Genomic DNA, 22,971 nt, shown 5'->3' on the forward strand with positions numbered 1-22,971 from the left:
AGCCCTTTGGCCCGCCGCGGACGGCTGAATCCACCGGCGAGCGCTCTAACCAGCTGAGCTTCGGGAACCAACAACGCCCACTTACCCGACGTTTGCCATTTTCCCAATTCCTGTAACATAAGGTGCCTTATTCAAGCTTCGCGCCAAAAGATACCTTGTAAATACTAGGCAATAACATGCGCTCCATATCAAAAGTGACTCATTCGTTTTGACAAAATGCAAAAACTTCCGTGGCCTTGAGAAATTTAATGTAGGTACATTGAAGAAAACCTTTATTCAGTATGGACAAAGGGTCTAAATTTGCACACAGTAGATTGTAAGCTTCAAGCTAACGTTTTATCATCCATTTGTCTGGTTTTACCTTTCTGTTTTTCAACTAGAGACGGGGACGGGATTACCCATGAAGGATCTAGGCCAACCGCGTACTCGAGACCTTTTCAATTTAACCTCCTGAACCTTTGCGTACCTTACAGCGCTCTGTTTTTTGTTCCGTTTATCCTCCAGGTGTAAAGATTTTTGGATGACGGTGCGAGCAAACACGATAGCTTTATTACGGGGTTGAGGTTGTGGTTGAGGTTGAGGTTGGTACGTGCGCTGCTATAAACGACGAGCATACCTTTCTAGGGGTCGGTAGACGTCTGACTACACTGGCAAAACATTCCCTTGATCTAAGGGGCGAAGCAAGGTGGACAACTAACATAACCTACTCTTCTTTTTCTATTTGTTCTCAAATTTGGGCCACAGCGTAAACGCTGTAAACCGTGCTGCTTTACTTAAGATACGGTTTTGGTGTTACGAGCAGGCCAGTACACGCAGTACAGGTTGGCTGCATTATGAAATGGCCTCATGCTCCGCTCCACAAAGCGATGTGTTTCTCCCTTGCAGCCATTTTTTTTGGAGCCGCTTCCCGAAATCGAGCCACGTGCCACTGTAAGCCACTGTATCCACTGCAAGCCACTGTAGCCACCGTAACTGCGCATTGTTAATCCAGAGATTTATCCGATCAGTAAAGGAAGCATCCGGGAGCAGTGTTTCAAGCGCTGCCATTGTGCATCGCTAATCGACGGTTCATCCAGTCCGTGAGGGAAGCATCAGGGGACATCGTGTTGCATACATTCAGGGAAAGGAGGATGTGATGGGGGGAGAGAGAGAGGGGGGGAGAGAGAGGGAGGGAGAGAGAGAGAGAGAGAGAGAGAGAGAGAAGAGAGAGAGAGGGAGAGAGAGAGAGAGAGAGAGAGGAGAGAGAGGAGAGAGGAAGGAGAGAGAGAGAGGAGGGAGAGGAGGAGAGAGGGAGAGCTAGAGAGAGAGAGGAGAGAGAGAGAGAGGGAGAGAGAGAGAGAGAGAGGAAGAGAGAGAGAGAGAGAGAGAGAAGAGAGAGAGCTTTTTGATCGGAGAGAGCTTGAGAGAGAGAGAGAGAGATAGCGAGATGAGGGAGGAGGGGGAGGAGAGAGAAAGAGAGAGAGAAGGAGAGAGAGAGAGAAAGAGAAGGAGAGAGAAGAGAGAGAGAGAGAGAGGTTGGAGAGACGAGGTGGGGGAGGGGGTGGGAGGAGATGAGGGAGACGTCACACGGCGGTCAGCCATCGCCCGTCACCACCTGCCCTGTCTCGCCGGCCGCAGGACCTCTCCAGGTTCGCATCTCTACCTAGTGATTGCACTAAATGACGTTGTCCGGCGCACGTTTGTGTGAGAAAGAAAGGAGGCAACGTCAGCAAGAGGTCCCCGGTTTCCTTCATGGACGCCGATCGGACTCGATTCGACATCCCCCACGAGCGATGACCGTTCAATTGCATGCCAGGCGGCGATCAAAGATCACGGTTTGCACGGATACTCAGGTCGGGTCATCCGTCCTCGCCTGCTACCTCATGCTCATATTTGTATCCTGAATGCATTGCGAAAGTTAACCTGATGTAAAAGCATATGAAACACGTCAAAGATAGCGACACTGATCTGTTCGGCGCCTTATGGACATAATCCAACCACTGGCAGCATATTTCGTTGCACATCAAGGGGCCAGACGTCAGCAAACAACACGTCGGCTGAGCCATCTGTGCCACGAGTCCCACCCATCCACAGCTCGTGACCGCGTGTTCTGCACTGTGCTGACCTTGGCGGTACATGCTGCCCGCGGAGCGGCCCGCCTTTCTCCGGGGGCGCCGCCCGCCGACCATGCTTGGCCGGCGGCCGCTGACTGGCCGCCAGGTCAACGGACGGCATCGCGCCGGCCCGGTCACGTAACGCTGCAATCTACCGTCGAGCGGCTGTGACCGCGGAGACGCAGCCCGGCGGTCACACTGTGACTGCGGAGCTGCAGCCCGGCGGTCACACTGTGACTGTGGAGACGCAGTTCGGCGGTCACACTGTGACTGTGGAGACGCAGCCCGGCGGTCACACTGTGACTGCGGAGACGCAGCCCGGCGGTCACACTGTGACTGTGGAGACGCAGCCCGGCGGTCACACTGTGACTGCGGAGCTGCAGCCCGGCGGTCACACTGTGACTGTGGAGACGCAGCCCGGCGGTCACACTGTGACTGCGGAGCTGCAGCCCGGCGGTCACACTGTGACTGCGGAGGCAGCCCGGCGGTCACACTGTGACTGTGGAGACGCAGCGGCGGTCACACTGTGACTGTGGAGACGCAGCCCGGCGGTCACACTGTGACTGTGGAGACGCAGCCCGGCGGTCACACTGTGACTGTGGAGACGCAGCCCGGCGGTCACACTGTGACTGTGGAGACGCAGCCCGGCGGTCACACTGTGACTGCGGAGACGCAGCCCGGCGGTCACACTGTGACTGTGGAGACGCAGCCCGGCGGTCACACTGTGACTGTGGAGACGCAGCTCGGCGGTCACACTGTGACTGTGGAGACGCAGCCCGGCGGTCACACTGTGACTGTGGAGACGCAGTTCGGCGGTCACACTGTGACTGTGGAGACGCAGCCCGGCGGTCACACTGTGACTGTGGAGACGCAGCCCGGCGGTCACACTGTGACCGCGACGCAGGTGGTGTAAAATATACCAGTGAACCTTTTAGGCGTATGCAGACCTTGCCATGAGTAAATCATTCGAGATGAACTCGCCTACGACACGACCCAATTTTTCACAGGTCCGCGAGTGTGCTATACGGCCTGATGCTACGGTGGGTGTGAACATTTTCACGTTTTCATAAAGATGGGGGAAGTCATTTTAAAAACCGGTGCTTCACATCTGACAGTTAACACGGGAATAACAAATCGAGTTCACCCGGCCATCAACTTCAGACGGAATGGTGGGTCGATAAGTCGGCTGAGATAGGTTGCATATTAACCAACGATAGATGCTCCCCGCCGCTCGATAAATAATGGGTCACCGTGCTCGGCGGCGTCCACGTACTGCTGCCTATTATTCAGATGAGCGCCAGTCATTCTGGGGCACCCTAATTGCAGACGGGCCGGGCGATAGTGCTGCCGGCCGGCCGGCTGCGATCGGAGGTCAGGCGGGGTCACGCCGCTGATGCCATCAGCACGTCAGGCGGCTGCCCTGCACGCCCGACCGTGCCACGTCACGGCCGACGCCGGCCGAATGCAGAGCAGCGCTCGCCGGCGCGGCGGCGACAGACCGAGGCGGGCCGCATGCTGGCACGGCAGGCCAAGGAGGTGAAGCAGGCAGAGGGGCGGAGGAGGAGGTGGCGACGGAGGCGGACGAGTAGAGGCGCCGGATGGAGACGAAAGTGGCGAAGGGGGCCTGGGGAAACGGAGAAGGCGGAGAAGGCAAAGGAGGTGACGGAGGCGGAGAAGGCAGAGGGAAGTAAAGGGAGGCAGGGGCAGAGGGACAGGGAGAGGCAGACGGAGAAGGAGGGAGGTAGAGAGGGCGGGGGGGGGGTGGAAAGCCCGGAGAAGGCAGAGTGGGTGGATGGGTGGCAGGGGAGGCTTGGGAAAGCGAAGAAGGCGCAGGAGGCAAAGTTGGCGGAGTAGGTGGACCGGGAGAAGTCGCGGAGCGTTGCCAGCAACCTTCGTGGGAGGTCAACAGCGCATAAAAAGGCCATCTGACCACCATGTATCCATGCATGAGCATTATGCATTGTTGAAGGTCGCTGGATATTGAGTCCATGCCCGAGTGGGAGTACACTACAGCTGAATGTGCAAGGAAACGATGTGGATCACTTTCCACGATCAATGGCTAAGGGACGGGTGAATATGCGATTTTTGCATCAGCCATAGCAAGTCAACATATGGTTTGTGTGGTTGCATTAGCATGCTGCTGCTGGTCTTTTTGACTGGGCAGGAAATGTTGTTACTAAATTATGCGACTTTGTTTGATCAGCTTGGGGCTTTTTTCTCTTTTTTTTTGGGGGGGGTCCTGCCAGTTCTTGCCTGCCTGAGCTGGTCAAAACAAGAAAGCAGCAGAAATTCAGGCGGCTGAAATGTCCACAACGCCGAGGCCATCATCAAGAGTTAAGTAACTTATGCGCGGTTTCAAAAAGGCATCACCCAGTGCTAGTAACGATGTCCAAAGCAAGTGAATTATCAACGAGGACATGGGTTAAAACGGTCACGATCGAGAACTGGGGGGGGGGGGGGGGGCTCAGCCGCAACACGTCGGTCTTACTCCACTGACCCTACATTAAAGTGAGCAGCAAGCCATCCTGACAGAGAACATCCGCTGCACACCGCCCCGCATCCCTGGCCCCCGTGCTCCGCTCTGCACCCCTGGCCACCGTGCTCCGCCCTGCACCCCTGGCCACCGTGCTCCGCTCTGCACCTCTGGACACCGTGCTCCGCTCTGCACCCCTGGCCACCGTGCTCCGCCCTGCACCCCTGGCCACCGTGCTCCGCTCTGCACCTCTGGACACCGTGCTCCGCTCTGCACTTCTGGACACCGTGCTCCGCCCTGCACCCCTGGCCACCGTGCTCCACTCTGCACCCCTGGCCACCATGCTCCGCTCTGCACCCCTGGCCACCATGCTCCGCTCTGCACCCCTGGCCACCGTGCTCCGCTCTGCACCCCTGGCCACCGTGCTCCGCTCTGCACCCCTGGCCAGCGTGCTCCGCTCTGCACCTCTGGACACCGTGCTCCGTTCTGCACCCCTCCGCCAGGTGCCACGCAGTGCACTGACATCACGTTTAACGGTTCAAAAGGTGCAGGTTTATTCTTCTCTTTGTCCACTCCCTCGTGCTCTAGAGGTGCACTCTGCAAACGACATGCCGGAGCTGCCCTGACACGGCCCGAGACGAGAGACGAGCGCGCTCCCGGCGTACACCTGGGAACCGGACGAACAGCACGCTCGGCAGAACGGCTGCCGACGTGGCTGCCCAGTCTCTGGCGCTGCCTCCGAATCTGCCGGCCCACCACTCGAGTGCAGTCAGCAGCGTCAGGAGCCACTCGTGACTCGCCTCCTGGCTGGGGTCGTTTTCGGGGCCGGGGCCGGGGCCGGGACCGGATGCCGGGCGCCGGACGCCGGACGCCGGACGCCGGACGCCGGACACCGGACACCGGACGCCGGACACCGGACGCCGGACGCCGGACGCCGGACGCCGGACACCGGACGCCGGACGTCGGATGTCGGACGCCGGACGCCGGACGCCGGACGCCGGACGCCGGACGCCGGGGCCGGGGCCGGGGCCGGGGCCGGGGCCGGGACCGGGGCCGGGACCGGGCGTCGCGACCTTGCTCGGACCGCGTCACCCCCCGTCGGGCCACCTCTTTGTGCCGGCGACCCGACGCTGACAATTGGAGCGTCGCGGCCCTCCGCGTGTTACGGCCAATAAAAACACGGTCGGCCGGCCGTGTCCGGCCCCGGGGACTGGGCCGCACTACCAACCCTACGCGGCCGGCCGTCAGCGGTCGGCGTCGACCCGGCCCGCCAGGAATGCCTTTATTGCCATTCATTCCGGCAGTGACACCGTAGATATCACACAAAGCCGGAGCAGGGGTGGGAACGACATTACGGCCGGCTTAAGGCCCGATCTGTGGCGCTTAAGGCCCGATCCGTGGCGCTCCATTCTCCGCGCTTTCAGGGGGGGGGGGGGGGGGTGATGCGGACACGCGGGAAGGGTTGTGCCGGCGTCTTGCCCCATACGGCGCGCGCCCATAAATCCCGCTGCTCAGATTGGCCCTCGGTGACACCGACTACCCGAGAGACTTCTGTTCGGAGCATGTCTGGAGACCGGCCGGCGGACGTCCTATCAGCAGCTGGCCTTCGCCGGCTGCGCTGAAGGTGGCCGGCCTGGGCAGAGGGAGGCCGGCACTGCCATGAAGGTGGCCGGCCTGGGCAGAGGGAGGCCGGCACTGCCATGGAGGATCGCTAGGCATCCCCTGCGTCTATAGGGATAATCGGTGACCGGTAATCCACGCGGTGGCCTTTGCGTTTTAGAACGGCTATGGCAAACGTTCTTAAGGAGAACAGCGTATGCATAGCGTCAGTACACAACTGTTCGAAAGCACACGTCAAGTAGAAAATTCGCATAACAGAAGTACGTGCACAAAAGTTTGTGATAAAACTTTGCAAGCAAATGGTGTATGGTCAAGTGCCCACGTAAAATACATGTATTGACAAAGTTGTCATTCAGCGGGATAAAGGTTCGTATAAAAAATTAGATGTAAGTACGTGCACAATTGTTCGTAGGCAAGCACACGTAGGCAAATGTTCGTAACGGATAAAGTCCGGCTGACGAAAGCAGGTGAGCCAGTTGACATCCGTTGGTTGCTTGGTGATCAGCTTGTATGGATACAAGTCCTACGACGAGCGTTCCACACCTGAGCCACCTGGACACCAAATTATGTACCATCAGCACGCAGATTTCTCTGAAATGTGGTCTCTGCGGGGAAATCTCATCCAAGACTTGTTACCAGGGATGGGGGTCTACATTCCAACTTGTACTTTACATCGGTATCCGACCCTCTGCGTCCAGACTTCTGTCAAACCAACGTCATCACTGATAATCACTTGTGAACGGACTCGACGTGCTTCCACCACATACCGCCATACAAACTTGTGCGTACGAACCTATTTTGCATGCGAAGCACGAGACATTGGTACGACACATTTCCATACGAAATTTTTTGCGTGCGAACATTTTCATTTTAAAATTTTCCGGACTCACATTTCATCGAGCAAATTTTACCCAAAACGAACAGTTTACATTACGAACTTTACGACTTCTCGAACTTTTTACCTTACCAACTATCATGACGAGCCTCAGGCTTGTTAGCGTTATCCTACAAACAATTACCACACAACTACATCTCCATTCTCCTGGTTTTTCCCGAGGAATAAGGCTAATACTGCTGTCTTACTATGAGATCTTTTGTAACAGTGCTCAAGCCGGCTGCCGTCGGGGGCAGCGCCGCCTGTGGGGGGGGGGGGGGGGCGGATGACCAGCGCCGGGCTGACTGGAGGCGAAGCGGCGGTTTTTCAAGAGCAGATCTCAGTTAGCCGCCGACCGCGGGTTACATGGGGGAATCGAGCCGACCGCGGGTTACATGGGGGAATCGATTTCCGGCGCTCGCTTCCGCTGGCGCACCACGTGTTCCGCATCGTCCAGGCTGACCAGGTCCAGAGCGTGGTGCAGGTTAGGGGAAGGGAAGGGATCACATCGCTGACGACGTTCAATTCCTGGTCTAGCTGTAGGCATTCGGCATGGTAATGATTCCATACACGGCAGTCTAATTGGAAGGTACGCAATTTGGGCAGATAGACGTCACCACTTATAATGAACGCTAGGGTCTTAAGACCATTTCCTTGCCAGTAAAATCTTTAGATCTTGCGCGCATTTCTCGGGGTGGTTCGTCCACCTGGCCTAAGCACCAGCTCTCCATGCTTCAGTGGGTGGCAGCGTATTTAAAGATTCAGTGCTTGGCCTGCAGGCAACCGGCACCTCTAGCTTCGCAATAACATGGCATGCCATTTATAAACGGTGCGCTTGATTTCGGACTATGGGGCATCTTCTATAGGCTGGACGAGGGAATAAATTAGTTGCCGTGTAATTGGCATGGCGGCGGTGGTACGAGGCGTCGGGCGCCACCCGAGTGACCTTGCCCCCTCCCCTGCACCCAACCTCATCACTGCAGGCCGGCTCGTTCGCCGGCACCGCGGCACGGTCGCCGCGGGTCAGGAGCCGGGCCGGGACCGCGGGCCCTTCAGTTCCTCCGGGGGCTCCGGCCTTCGCGGTCCAGCCGGCCGGCCGTCCGATAATCGTCCGGACGCCGAGCGGCTCGAACGCGCCGGCCGTCTTGCCGCGCAGCCACCAGCCGACCTCGGACGCGCCCGGGCCGGAGGTGCTGACCGGAGCGGTGGCGCTCCCATGGTCGTGACGTCAGCGCTGTCTCCGCTGCCTGCAGCCGGTGGGAGTCGCGCCGCCACGCCGCCACGCCGCCGCGCCGCCGCGCCGCCGCGCCGCGATAGCATCGCGCCGCGGCCGCGCTATCGCCCGCTAATGGTCGGCTAAATGTGCCGGGTCGACCGCGTGACAGCCCGCTGCGACCGATGCAGCGGCCTCGGGCTGCTGGGCGACACGAGACGGCCGCGGCGACCGGGTGACAGCCCGCTGTGACCGATGCAGCGGCCTCGGGCTGTTGGGTGACACGAGACGGCCACGGCGACCGGGTCGAGCGGTGCCGGCGCCACGGAGCGCCGCACCCTTCCGCCACGCACGGTCACAACAGCCACCTGGCAAGGTCGCTGACGAGGCGTCTTTGGTCGCTGAGAGCAGCTTCATTGGTGACATTCAGAGACGCTCGTCAGAGGTGTTGGCACTACAAATACCCCGCTGGTAGAGGTCCAGTCGTCGGACTTATGACGCCGACGGGAAGTGATCGGCTGCGGACTAACACATAATGGAGGAGTGACCGGCTGCGGACTAACAAATAATGGAGGAGTGACCGGCTGCGGACTAACAAATAATGGAGGAGTGATCGGCTGCGGACTAACAAATAATGGAGGAGTGACCGGCTGCGGACTAACAAATAATGGAGGAGTGATCGGCTGCGCACTAACTGACAATGGAGGAGCGACCGGCTGCGGACTAACAAATAATGGAGGAGTGACCGGCTGCGGACTAACAAATAATGGAGGAGTGATCGGCTGCGCACTAACTGACAATGGAGGAGAGACCGGCTGCGGACTAACAAATAATGGAGGAGTGATCGGCTGCGGACTAACAAATAATGGAGGAGTGATCGGCTGCGGACTAGCTGACAATGGAGCAGTGATCGGATGCGGACTAGCAAACAATAGAGCAGTGATCGGCTGCGGACCAACAAACATTGGAGCAGTGGCCGGCTGTGGACTAACAATGCAGCTGTCGCAAACCGCTCACGCCACAAAGTGCTCAGCATTGAGCGAAGATTCACGAACAGCACCAGCCACGCGATTTCGTAACTATAATTATGCATGCATGGGAGTGGCCAAAGTGATGTTTGACTGTCCAAATGCCGGCAAACTGGCGGCAACGTAACAGGACTCCATGTAATTGGTGTTTACTGAAACTGCAGAGGTACCCTAGTATTTCTAGGCGTCGTGGATCGCTGGCGTGTCTTTAAATGCTGCTACAAATGACCCGTTACGTTAGGACCTACCTCTGTGACAAAAGTGGTCTTGGACAGGCAGTTGGTATTCTCAGTCAGGCAAAACAACAACTTGATTTCTGTTTTCGTGCACCATCTGCCCAAATTTCGGTGCGGTGGTTTGTATGTGATGTTGAGAGGCATAAGTATGATGGAATGCATGCGACGCTTGAGGTTAAACAGGTTTCCACGACAATTTAGACAAGATTGTCAGTAATCTAGAAGTAGTACCTCAGACAAAAAATGAGAACCGAACAACATCCCGTTGTTATGACATTTCGGCTCTGCACGACGCACCACTGCACCGGACGCCACTGCCGTCCCGAGGCCACACTATCACACGGCGTCTGCTACACTTATACTTTGGTCTTGATGTAAACAAGCGAAAACTATGAGATGGCAAATTACGTGCGTTGTTCAAAATATCTTATCCTCGCTGTCACGAAGTGTACCATGCAGGCTACGGTAATCTTGCTTAGGTTTAGCTCCTTATCTTCCACAGCTCCTCATCCAATGTATCGGCGGCTGAGTCACATGACGTTAAAGCAGCAACCTCTGTGAGAGGACTGATGAGGAGCTCGGCAGCATGGTCTTGGGTGTTCGAAAGGAGCACGTGCCGAGCAGACGCTCGGGTTCGTTGTCTAATGTAAATACAAAAAGGTTCTATACGTCAGTTCTTCAAACAACACGATATAAGAGATACTCCCTAAGGACAGCTACGGCAGGCAAGGCAAGCGTCCGAACGTTATGCCAGCTTCTAGCACATTAACTGTGTTTTTTCTAGGCTGGGCTGTGTGATATTTACCGTCGTTGTGGTATAGTGGCAAGCGCGCCGAAGCCATCTCGCAGCCACCGGCAGGCCAAGTGGCCTCGGGGCTCGGCACTTTGTGTTGTCCGTTTCCCCGAAGCCGTTACACGGACCGCGGCGAAAACGACCGCTAACTGATCTGCTGACATTGCGTGCAGGCCCGTGATGGCGTGGCGTGGCCAGGTCACCACTCTCCTCCTCCCTCTCAGGGTAGGCGGACAGGCTCCCGGTAGTCCTCCGACTACTCAGGCTAGCCGGTGCCGGCTAACCGACGTCAACGACAGGCGAGAGTGGGCCGGTCCCGGCGCCGGGGGCGGCCGGTCGGTCAGCCGGCACCGTTGATTCATGAGCCCCTCAAAGTTACCACCTGAACCGCACTCAACGCTCGGTGTGCCGGCTGAAGGAATCATGCACGCCACCCGCCAGAGGGCGCCCCTGTCGGGCGCACGCGCTCCGGAGCAGAAGCCGGCGCAGCACTCACCCAGCAGACTGTTCTCGGCCACGCGAGGGGGCCTGTTTTGAGCGAGGTATTTCTCGCGGCGGGTCCGGCGCGGCGCGGCGACCGGACGGCACCGGTCGGACCACCCACCGAAGAGGGAGGGACGGCCAGGGAGGGTATCGCGTCATCCCACCACCCCTCTGACCCAGGTGAGGTCTTATCCGGACGATGGTTCGCACCGGATTCCTGAGGCTGGCAGGGCTGGTAGGTGTGTTTCGTGGAGCCGCCACACTAGCGCTGTGAAGGGCCGACGGCTGGTGCACAGAACCGACGGCCGCGGCTTGCCCAGTAACAACTGAACGTCAGACAACAGAACCGACGGTCACGGCTTGCCCAGGGACAACTGAACGTCAGCCAACAGAACCGACGGTCACGGCTTGCCCAGGGACAACTGAACGTCAGCCAACAGAACCGACGGTCACGGCTTGCCCAGGGACAACCGAACGTCAGCCAACAGAACCGACGGTCACGGCTTGCCCAGTGACAACTGAACGTCAGCCAACAGAACCGACGGTCGCGGCTTGCCCAGTGACAACTGAACGTCAGCCAACAGAACCGACGGCCACGGCTTGCCCAGTGACAACTGAACGTCAGCCAACAGAACCGACGGCCGCGGCTTGCCCAGTGACAACTGAACGTCAGCCAACAGAACCGACGGCCGCGGCTTGCCCAGTGACAACTGAACGTCAGCCAACAGAACCGACGGTCGCGGCTTGCCCAGTGACAACTGAACGTCAGCCAACAGAACCGACGGTCGCGGCTTGCCCAGTGACAACTGAACGTCAGCCAACAGAACCGACGGCCACGGCTTGCCCAGTGACAACTGAACGTCAGCCAACAGAACCGACGGTCACGGCTTGCCCAGTGACAACTGAACGTCAGCCAACAGAACCGACGGTCGCGGCTTGCCCAGTGACAACTGAACATCAGCCAACAGAACCGACGGTCGCGGCTTGCCCAGTGACAACTGAACGTCAGCCAACAGAACCGACGGTCACGGCTTGCCCAGTGACAACTGAACGTCAGCCAACAGAACCGACGGTCGCGGCTTGCCCAGTGACAACTGAACGTCAGCCAACAGAACCGACGGTCACGGCTTGCCAAGTGACAACTGAACGTCAGCCAACAGAACCGACGGCCGCGGCTTGCCCAGTGACAACTGAACGTCAGACAACAGAACCAACGGCCGCGGCTTGCCCAGTGACAACTGAACGTCAGCCAACAGAACCGACGGCCGCGGCTTGCCCAGTGACAACTGAACGTCAGCCAACAGAACCGACGGCCGCGGCTTGCCCAGTGACAACTGAACGTCAGCCAACAGAACCGACGGTCACGGCTTGCCCAGTGACAACTGAACGTCAGCCAACAGAACCGACGGTCACGGCTTGCCCAGTGACAACTGAACGTCAGCCAACAGAACCGACGGCCGCGGCTTGCCCAGGGACAACTGAACGTCAGACAACAGAACCGACGGTCACGGCTTGCCCAGTGACAACTGAACGTCAGCCAACAGAACCGACGGTCACGGCTTGCCCAGTGACAACTGAACGTCAGCCAACAGAACCGACGGTCACGGCTTGCCAAGTGACAACTGAATGTCAGCCAACAGAACCGACGGTCACGGCTTGCCCAGGGACAACTGAACGTCAGACAACAGAACCGACGGTCACGGCTTGCCAAGTGACAACTGAATGTCAGCCAACAGAACCGACGGCCGCGGCTTGCCCAGGGACAACTGAACGTCAGCCAACAGAACCGACGGTCACGGCTTGCCAAGTGACAACTGAACGTCAGCCAACAGAACCGACGGCCACGGCTTGCCCAGTGACAACTGAACATCAGCCAACAGAACCGACGGTCACGGCTTGCCCAGTGACAACTGAACCTCAGCCAACAGAACCGACGGGCACGGCTTGCCCAGTGACAACTGAACGTCAGCCAACAGAACCGACGGCCATGGCTTGCCCAGGGACAACTGAACGTCAGCCAACAGAACCGACAGTCACGGCTTGCCCAGTGACAACTGAACATCAGCCAACAGAACCGGCAGTCACGGCTTGCCCAGTGACAACTGAACGTCAGCCAACAGAACCGACGGTCGCGGCTTGCCCAGTGACAACTGAACGTCAGCCAACAGAACCGACGGGCACGGCTTGCCCAGTGACAACTGAACGTCAGCCAACAGAACCGACGGCCACGGCTTGCCCAGGGACAACTGAACGTCAGCCAACAGAACCGACGGCCGCGGCCTGCCCAGTGACAACTGAACATCAGCCAACAGAACCGACGGCCACGGCTTGCCCAGGGACAACTGAACGTCAGCCAACAGAACCGACGGCCGCGGCTTGCCCAGTGACAACTGAACATCAGCCAACAGAACCGACGGCCACGGCTTGCCCAGGGACAACTGAACATCAGCCAACAGAACCGACGGTCACGGCTTGCCCAGTGACAACTGAACCTCAGCCAACAGAACCGACGGGCACGGCTTGCCCAGTGACAACTGAACGTCAGCCAACAGAACCGACGGCCATGGCTTGCCCAGGGACAACTGAACGTCAGCCAACAGAACCGACAGTCACGGCTTGCCCAGTGACAACTGAACATCAGCCAACAGAACCGGCAGTCACGGCTTGCCCAGTGACAACTGAACGTCAGCCAACAGAACCGACGGTCGCGGCTTGCCCAGTGACAACTGAACGTCAGCCAACAGAACCGACGGGCACGGCTTGCCCAGTGACAACTGAACGTCAGCCAACAGAACCGACGGCCACGGCTTGCCCAGGGACAACTGAACGTCAGCCAACAGAACCGACGGCCGCGGCCTGCCCAGTGACAACTGAACATCAGCCAACAGAACCGACGGCCACGGCTTGCCCAGGGACAACTGAACGTCAGCCAACAGAACCGACGGCCGCGGCTTGCCCAGTGACAACTGAACATCAGCCAACAGAACCGACGGCCACGGCTTGCCCAGGGACAACTGAACGTCAGCCAACAGAACCGACGGTCACGGCTTGCCCAGTGACAACTGAACGTCAGCCAACAGAACCGACGGCCGCGGCTTGCCCAGTGACAACTGAACGTCAGCCAACAGAACCGACGGTCACGGCTTGCCCAGGGACAATTGAACGTCAGCCAACAGAACCGACGGTCACGGCTTGCCCAGTGACAACTGAACATCAGCCAACAGAACCGACGGTCACGGCTTGCCCAGTGACAACTGAACGTCAGCCAACAGAACCGACGGTCACGGCTTGCCCAGGGACAACTGAACGTCAGCCAACAGAACCGACGGTCACGGCTTGCCCAGTGACAACTGAACATCAGCCAACAGAACCGACGGTCACGGCTTGCCCAGTGACAACTGAACGTCAGCCAACAGAACCGACGGCCGCGGCTTGCCCAGTGACAACTGAACATCAGCCAACAGAACCGACGGCCACGGCTTGCCCAGGGACAACCGAACGTCAGCCAACAGAACCGACGGCCGCGGCTTGCCCAGTGACAACTGAACGTCAGCCAACAGAACCGACGGTCACGGCTTGCCCAGTGACAACTGAACGTCGGCCACTAACGATATCGCAGCGGCTGGTTGTTTATTTATCTCGTGCAAAACATCTTCCATTCTGATGCATTTTGGAAGTTCCCATAATGTTGCATTACTTCTTCGACCATAACTTAAATGACAAAATGGCATGACGAGTTGGCATTACTTGACATGGATTAACAGGTGTAAGGGAAGTCAACAATGCCGTTAGAGGCGGAGGGGCATGCACCCCGCCAGCCGGGGCCATAAACCAGAGATGGCAGAGTGAATACCAAGTGGTGACCTATCTGTTTTGGTTGCCAACATCAAAATAGCATCACCTAACCCACACACGCGAAGGGAGCACTGCAGCACCATGATAATGACGGAGATACGAGGTGCGCAGTCGAGTGGAGCGAACATACCGTTTCGCAACTTGTCCTCTAAGTCGAGTGAGAAACGTGATATCCTTGGCGGCCATTTCACGCTTCGTTCAAGTGTGGCGTGCCACTTTCAAAAAACGAAAATGTTGTGTCACTTCTCACACGGGAGGCACGTGCAAAAACCATTACAGCAGCAAAAACGCCGCCGCACTGGTCAGCGGCCGGCCCTCGACACTCGCTCCTCCCAACAACAGCCCAAGCCCTTACGACTGTCAATGCACCGGCGTTGTGCACCAAGTCACTCCACGCGACGCGAACGCAGCACACCCTATGGCCAGCTCTTCGTCGACCAACAGCCGATCTTTACATTAATTCCTCCATGGAACAGGCTTCTAAACTAGTTATACCTGGTCAGCTCATATAACAATGGTGTCGCACAAGACGAGCTTCAGTGCACACGATCAGCGTTATTCCACCGCAGCCTTGCCGCTAGCGCCCGGAGGGATGCAGTCCTGGCAGACAAACCACCAACTCCCAGCGCACGTTTTGCAGGTTTTTATGTTGGCGCTCCCACCCTCAGCTGCAGCGTGTGAGGAAGGACATCACAGAAGTGTGATATACAATCTTAGGTGGTCTGATAACCATCAGCCTGGAAGATTAGCCGCCTGTTTTCCGACTGTGGGATGCTGGAAGGCTGCAGCTGGCCTGAAGGGCAAAGGACGGCGGTAAGCTGCTGCAGCGGCCAGGCCTGGCTGGCGCTGGCTCCCGCTGCGGCGGTCATGAGCCCAGAGCAAGCTCAAGCCGCGGTGCTTATCATGCTAACGACGGGATGCTTGACGCGGCGCCAAGAGATAACCACCCATCTCTGTCTTGACGCGGCTTATCGGCGATTCAGAGCTATGTCACTGAAGGTCCTCTGGACTTCGCCCTGAGCGAATGCCAAATGGGTCGTTTCCAATGTGTATTAATTGTGAGAAAGGGTCACACACGTCGACAGCCGACGTATATATCACAACGCGCCATATGAGGTGGTGGGGTGCACTCGTCAGCTCTTCTGTATAAGCGAGTATTCAACTCGAGCTCAGCAAACCCCCGCCCCGTCCGACCCCGGCCTAACAGCACTGGTCCCGGGCCATCCCGGGCCAGTCATTCGCATGGCAGGAAGTCGCAGGACCGGACCGGTTCGCTGACTGCAATCAAAGGAAAGCCAGCTTTACTGTGTTTGAGCAAACCATCCTCACTGTTAACCAAAGGCTGTTTTTGATGTGTATCCTTATACACGAAGTGTCTAAAAGTAATTACCCTTCTGTATGAGCATGTTCACCATTTTTTTCACATGCCTGTTCCAGCATGACGTATTGCGGGAGCAAGTGCCACCGATAGACTAATGTGGTTAAAAAAACACCTGGAAACTAAAAATTATGTTATTTACTTAGTACCGGTAGAAATAAGCAATCATAACCAAATACTTAACAAAGTGAATTTAGGCATCCCAAATCAACGATTTAAATAATGGCGCATGCATCTTTCGACAGCTCCTCATCCTCCCCACGGCCGGCTAGCCGCTCCGTGAGGCTTGCCACTCCGTGAGGCTAGCCAATCCGTGAGGCTAGCCACTCAGTAAGGCTAGCCGCTCCGTGAGGCTAGCCACTCCGGGAGGCTAGCCACGCCGGGAGGCTAGCCACTCCGGGAGGCTAGCCACTCCGTGAGGCTAGTTGTTCCGTGAGACTGGCCAGCCGACCGGCGTCGAGCCCGCTCGCCGCCGGGCCTCGTACAACCAACTTTGCCTAAGGTATTCTAAGACTGCTCAACAAAAAGTGAGCCTTCTGTAGACAGTGAAACCATAGTGTAACCTGAAGTCTGTAGTGTAACCTGAAAGTAAACTCACGAGAATACTCCACCATGCACCCAACTCGGAACTGGGAAGATGTTGCCAAATCTGTGGAGTACATTTGATGGACCCTACATAAATATTGAGATGTGCCGTTACTAAACAATACAATCCATTGAAGATAATTTGAAACAGATGGTTTTTTATTGCACCATTAAAAGCGTGCAACTAGGACACCAGTGATAACTTTGTGATCTAAATTACGCTCTCGGCATCTATGACTGGAAAACGGTAGGAAAAATTGCTGGAGCAAAGGTGTAGTACGGCAGTTTGATAATGAAAAGCCATAAGATCATGACTACTTCAAATGCGATTGGCGCTGCTGTGCACTATCAGTCATATCACCTTTCTCCGCCATGCCTGCAGAGCACACGGTGTAAAGCAGAGTAATCTAGATGAAAAGCAATATACAAAAGCCTTAACACCCGAGTTACAAGTCATTCCATATGCCTATATGCCAAGTCATCCTATATGCCTATATGCCTAAACTTGTGGTATTAACGCATGCTACCCCATGCCTTTTAATCTTCAGTGAGTAAGCATACTTCCCGCACAAAGATATAGTTATCTCCATTGCATGTAATGTAGATAATCCAAGACCTTGTGTCTGAAGGTCAAGTGTTAACACTCTCGGTCAGAATTTCTCAACCAGAGACATGTTAACGGATGCATGCAAAAAAACATGTGTGGCGAGCGGAGTGAAGTCGGACCAATATGCATGCATATATGTATGTATATATATATATATATATATTATATATATATATATATATATATATATATACATATATATATATATATGCGTTTGTGTGTGTGTGTGTTTGTGTGTGTGTGTGTGTGTGTGTGTGTGTGTGTGTGTGTGTGTGTGTGTGTGTGTGTGTGTGTGTGTGTGTGTGTGTGTGTGTGTGTGTGTGTGTGTGTGTGTCAGTGTACGTGGCACTATATAAGAACCGTAAAGCAGAACACTAATGTGCATTTCATGACGAGGTCTGCCAACGGGTGTTGCGGTGAGAGGGCACGCCGGGCTAGACTCGGCAAGAGCAAGGATGATGCTACCCTTTCTGTCGTGCTGATACCTGGAACTGATGACATTTGAACTGCTGTAATGACAAAATGAATCTCAAACGAACGAGGAGTGTACACGTTCGCGCGCTACATATGTAAGTCGTAGGTAACCTAGTGAAGGTCGTGATAGAGTGGCTGAGGTTTAGCAATCACCATCGATGAAATTCTACCCGAATCAATACTGATCGTGACCATCGCAGAAGAAAATACCACAGAGATAACGGCGAGAAAACTCAGAAAATGCGCCGGGAACCTGACTTACTCCATGTGATGGCCGTCAGTAGCTGGTCACGACAATGCTGTGAGCTGGTTTGCAGGGCGCGAGCACACGTCCGCGATATTGACACTGAGCCAGGCCCGTAACGAAACGACCGGAGCCAGCTTCCGACGTTGACGCTGAGCCAAACCCAAAACAAAATGACCAGAACCAGGGTCTGAGCACACCACAGGCACAAAGCGCCGCCGCCCTCCTCTCTGCAAGCCGGTGGGCGTGGCACCGGCGGCACATATCCACAGCGGCGGCGCGGCGGCCGTAAGGCAGCGGCGCCGCGGCGCGGCCGAATTGTCGGCGTGTTTTTGCTGCGGTATCGCTGGCACCGCCGCCCTGTGCCCGGCGCCGGCCGCCGTTCGCAGTCTGTGTGTAAACAAGGTGGGATCGGGCCGGCCACGGAGGCTGTGACTGCGCCCCGTCGTGGTCAGTCCTCGGTAAATACCGGCGCGGGGACGCGCGGCACCGGTTCACCGGAGCAGCGCGTGCGCAGAGCGGCCACTGACGAGCCGGGCGCGATTTGGCAGCGGCCGCGGTGAAGGCGGCAGCGGCCGCAGTCTGCCTGTTCAGCAGCCGCACTCCGCCGCACACGTACTCTCATGCTGTGCATCAAACCACCCTCCGACTGTCAAACACGGCAAGCTTTGCGGCCGACTTGGCGCGCGCCGCGGTTCGTCTTAAAAAGAGACCGTTACCGAACGCTGTGCGCGAGCCCAGCCAGGACTAAGCTATGGACGGACTGCTGGCCGCGGGCGGGGTGGGGCGGAGATGCTGTAGTGGGTCTGGCCGATGTGGATGCGATGCTCAGCGTCAGGGAGACAAGGAGTCATTCTAACAGCCGATCCTATGTTAGACAAAGACGCGTTTTTAGCCTGACAAGTGAACCAACCGCTAGCTGGTATTCCTGGTGTAGGTAACTGCAGGCGTGTTCATAAATGCATGGCGGTTGATCATCATTTCAAGCCCACGCATTCCAAAACACCTAAAATACTGATTTTTGACATGCCTCGCGTGCTTCGAAACTTTAAAGAAGGAGCCAAGGGTGGCCATCAAAGCTCTTTGAAGTCTGCAGGTAGATGTGAGATGAATTACTTAGATTTTTATGCCCACTGCAATTCGTGCGGGAAAGCACAGACGATCTATTGCATGTTTCAGAAAGCCAGCGGTTTGCGGTATCTTAGAGACTGCATCAAACCGTCAGACGGCAGCCTGGAGACTCCAGCGTCACAAGTAACAGTATCCTGGCGGAGCCGGCACGGCGGGTGGGAGAAAGCATCCCTGGAGGCACAGCCCGGTGCGATATTTTACCGAGGCCTCGTCAAACGGTCGATTGGCAGCACTCGGCGGTGCCGTTGGCGCATTAGTCTTGTAAGAGTCACGAGGCGACGACGCGGGCCGAGGATCATTCATCGAAGCTGAATGAGGTCAAATGAGCGCGCCGAACGCCGGGTTTCGGGATAAGCGATCTGTTTACTCTCCAGGCGGATACCAGTCGAGCGGAGCTGTGAACAGCACAGCCTGCAGACGACTGTAAACACCCCTCCGGCGGGGTAAGGTACCGGCGGAGGCGCAAGGCCGGTGTCAGTCTGGCCCGTCTAACGGAAGGCAACCAGGAAACACCAGTTCATTGCACTCCACTGAATGTTTATGTGGAGAAAGTAGATAGCTCGTCGTATCCTATCATTGCTGAAGACAGGAGAGAATATTGCTGCCTGGAAAAAAGGCACTCCTAAGGCCTGGAGCCAAGCGTATGATCATCATTCCATGTAGAAGACGATGAGACGCAACAGCGTTCATTTGTAAACGTTTATTGATGCTTGGTCGCACCGGGAATGGTCTCGTCAACGAATGTACAAGGGTCAGGTGCGTACTATACCTGTTGGAATGGTGTCCTCTTTGTTACATTATGTTAACAAGGAGCTTTGTCATGTTTTCACAACACTTACAGTGCACCAAACTGGCCATTAGACGAAAACCGTGGCATTAGCCCCAGACATAAATTCACAACTAGATGCATAAGCATTAAAGGCAGAGACGCGGAGAGCAGACTGCTACACGACGTGCAAGGGAAAGTTGCCATAGCAAGTCATACGGAAAAATCCCATGGGCAAGGCAGCACACGATTTCCAGCAGAGTGCGCTTTAGCGACGATCGTGCCCCAGCGCTGCATGCTCGGCCGGCGCGTGCACGTAGCCGGCGGTACTGTCAAATCGGCGGCCGCAAGGGGCACGCACACAAAGCCACCACCGACAAACACCATCGCAGCCATTCAGTCTTTGTGGCTGCCAACCCCGTCCGAAGACATCATCGTCAATCACATCCGAACGTCGTTAGCGTTGAATTATGGGCGGCCCCGTGCCGCGAAAGCCCAGCCGCCTCCGATCTGCGGAATCCTGGCTGCGTCACGTCTGAGGATGTCCTGTGACACGCTCTGTTCGGCCGTCCCGCTCCCATACGGTCTGCCACCACAATAGCCTCAATGACAATCGCTTCTTGGGCCGTGCGAGGGAATTGTAGCGGAATCGGAGGCGGCCACTGGCAGTAAATCCTACGGCGCCTTCCAGCTGAGCTTTTCTGGACTGTGCGTGCAAGCGGCTACCTTCGAACGCTGCCAAGTCACTCTTGAACTGAAAAATAGCTGACGGCGATCCAAAAATGCCGCGCAAGCGGTTACTGCTAGATGGGAAAACTGAAATGCCTGCGAACGGCTTTTGGAGCTCAGACTGAGGCTCATGGGCCGACATTCTGGGAGTGGCTTTCAGTCGCGACGAGCCAGCATCAGTCGCGGCGATTTTCACCATTGTTTTCGGTTCACGATCGGTGCGGGCGCGACCCAGCTGGAGCCGCGGGGCGGTGCGCGGCACGTATTGGGGCCGCTCAGCAGAGGTGAGGAAAACAGCTCTATCGGCAGCCCGCCCACCACAAAGGGGTCATTCATTAGTCGGTGTTTTTACCGGGGTCCAATCAGGTCGGCCATGTGCAGAGAGCCGTGCGGCCGGGCGTGCTCGTGAGCGCGGCTGACAGAGGGCGCCGGACGCGGCGCGCACCTCGGTACCGTACAGTGATCCCACGCGGGTCAGAGGTCAGAGCGAGGGTGGCCCGGATTCCGGCACGAACCGCTCCGCCGCGCCGGCCACGCCAGCTCTGGGGCTCTCCACCCGAAGGGTAGTCGCCAGACACCACCGCACAGCTCAGGACTACAGCCTTTAAGCCGCTCCGAGAATCTCGGCCCATGAGCCTCAGTTGTGAAAGGAATGCGAGTTGGGCTCTCTGGGGTACGGGCGGACGGGGGGAGGTATGGTATAGGCTTATGGAGACCGGTGGTCAAGGGCTTTTGTCTCGAGTGTTGGTCTTCAGCAGCCAAATGTGCCAGAAGCTCACCTAGAGGGAGAGAGACATCACGGCCTAACATGCGAACGGTGACTTAGGGTAGGATTGGTCCTCACACACGACATCACTATATTGCTGCAACAAAAAACAGGTAGGTTTTTAAATATGCTGGCGGAATCTAGTGCCATAACTGTTCAGTCGTGATGCCTGTAATTTAAGACAATAACAGGAAACAGCGCCGGAAGTGTATAAATGGCAAGCCCTGTGTCTTTGCGCTTGACTATGTCGCACAAAGCCATAAGATGACACCACAAAGCCTTTGGACCAAGTTCAGCTTGTCGGGTTATGATAAACATTACACAAACAGTAATGATAGAAAAAGCATTCATACAGACAGGAATGACAGGGCAACAAAAACCATGTCGCGCTTGGTATTCTTTAAAATGGCTTAAGTGATAGTGGCGTGGCTCGTCCAGTTGCGCGTGTCAACCCTTGTGAAGGGGGTTGATCCATCAACCCCTGTGTGGAAAGACCTGTCAAAACAGATGGTTCATTTTGTGTTGTCTTGGAGCAAATAAAAAGCTACTATCCCAAACAGAGGTTTTTTAACTCTGCTAAGTCCAAAACAGTCGAAGCATGACTCGGAGGGGCGTCTTCAGCCGCAATCCGATGGAACATAACCCGGCGATGATGAAGCGTCACTTTTGTGTTCTTCCCTCCCCCTCCCCCCTTAGCGCCAGGGACAACCCTGCAGGGTATGTTTGCAGTTATGATGCAACTTAGGTAGCCTAAGCCCACATTAGCACAAAACCGAAAGAACGATTTAAAAAACGTGCAGCTTCGTCAGGCTGAACGCCTGACGAGTTATGACTAGTCCTGAGGAAGCCACACGGAGAAAGTTACTGACCCGTCCTCTTGACGATAGTTGTGTATACGACTATGAGTATGTCCTGCCTACTTTGTCATAGAAGCATGTCAATAAGGAGGGTATGATGAAAACTGCCTGCATTCAACACGTAACACATTGTTTTCCCGTCGGCCCAGCCCGTTTAAGCAGAGCTGAGGCGTGTCCGTGTCGTTGGGAGGGGTCCGCCGAGCGCTGGTGGCTCACAACGGGCTCACCTTTTGGAGGGCTTCCGCAGGATCGCCTGGCCGCTTCAATGCAGAAATCTCGCGCATTGGTTCCCGTCATGCAGCGCTAGAGCCGGCGTCGCATGACGTCACAGACCTCGGGCACCTCAGTCCGTGGAGCGAGCGTCACTACCGTCAGCGGCAGAGCGTGCTCCTGCTGGCGCTACCCTCTGCGTCGTGAATCCAGCACGGTCACACACGGGCTCGGCACCAGTGAGCCTCCCGGTCTGTGGCCCGCGATGGCCGGTAGTATTCCGCAAAAAAATATTCGCCGGTTACCTTCGCTGGCCAGTGCGCTCTTGCAGCGGTGCACGGCGCAGCAGTGTCACTGATTACACCCTCTGTGGGCAGCACTCTGCGCAGCAGTGTCACTGATTACACCCTCTGTGGGCAGCACTCTGCGCAGCAGTGTCACTGATTACACCCTCTGCAGGCAGCACTCTGCGCAGCAGTGTCACTGATTACACCCTCTGTGGGCAGCACTCTGCGCAGCAGTGTCACTGATTACACCCTCTGCAGGCAGCACTCTG

Source organism: Pollicipes pollicipes, unplaced genomic scaffold (assembly GCF_011947565.3).
Source record: "Pollicipes pollicipes isolate AB1234 unplaced genomic scaffold, Ppol_2.1 Scaffold_3447;HRSCAF=4054_pilon_pilon_pilon, whole genome shotgun sequence".
NCBI lineage: Eukaryota > Metazoa > Arthropoda > Thecostraca > Pollicipedomorpha > Pollicipedidae > Pollicipes > Pollicipes pollicipes.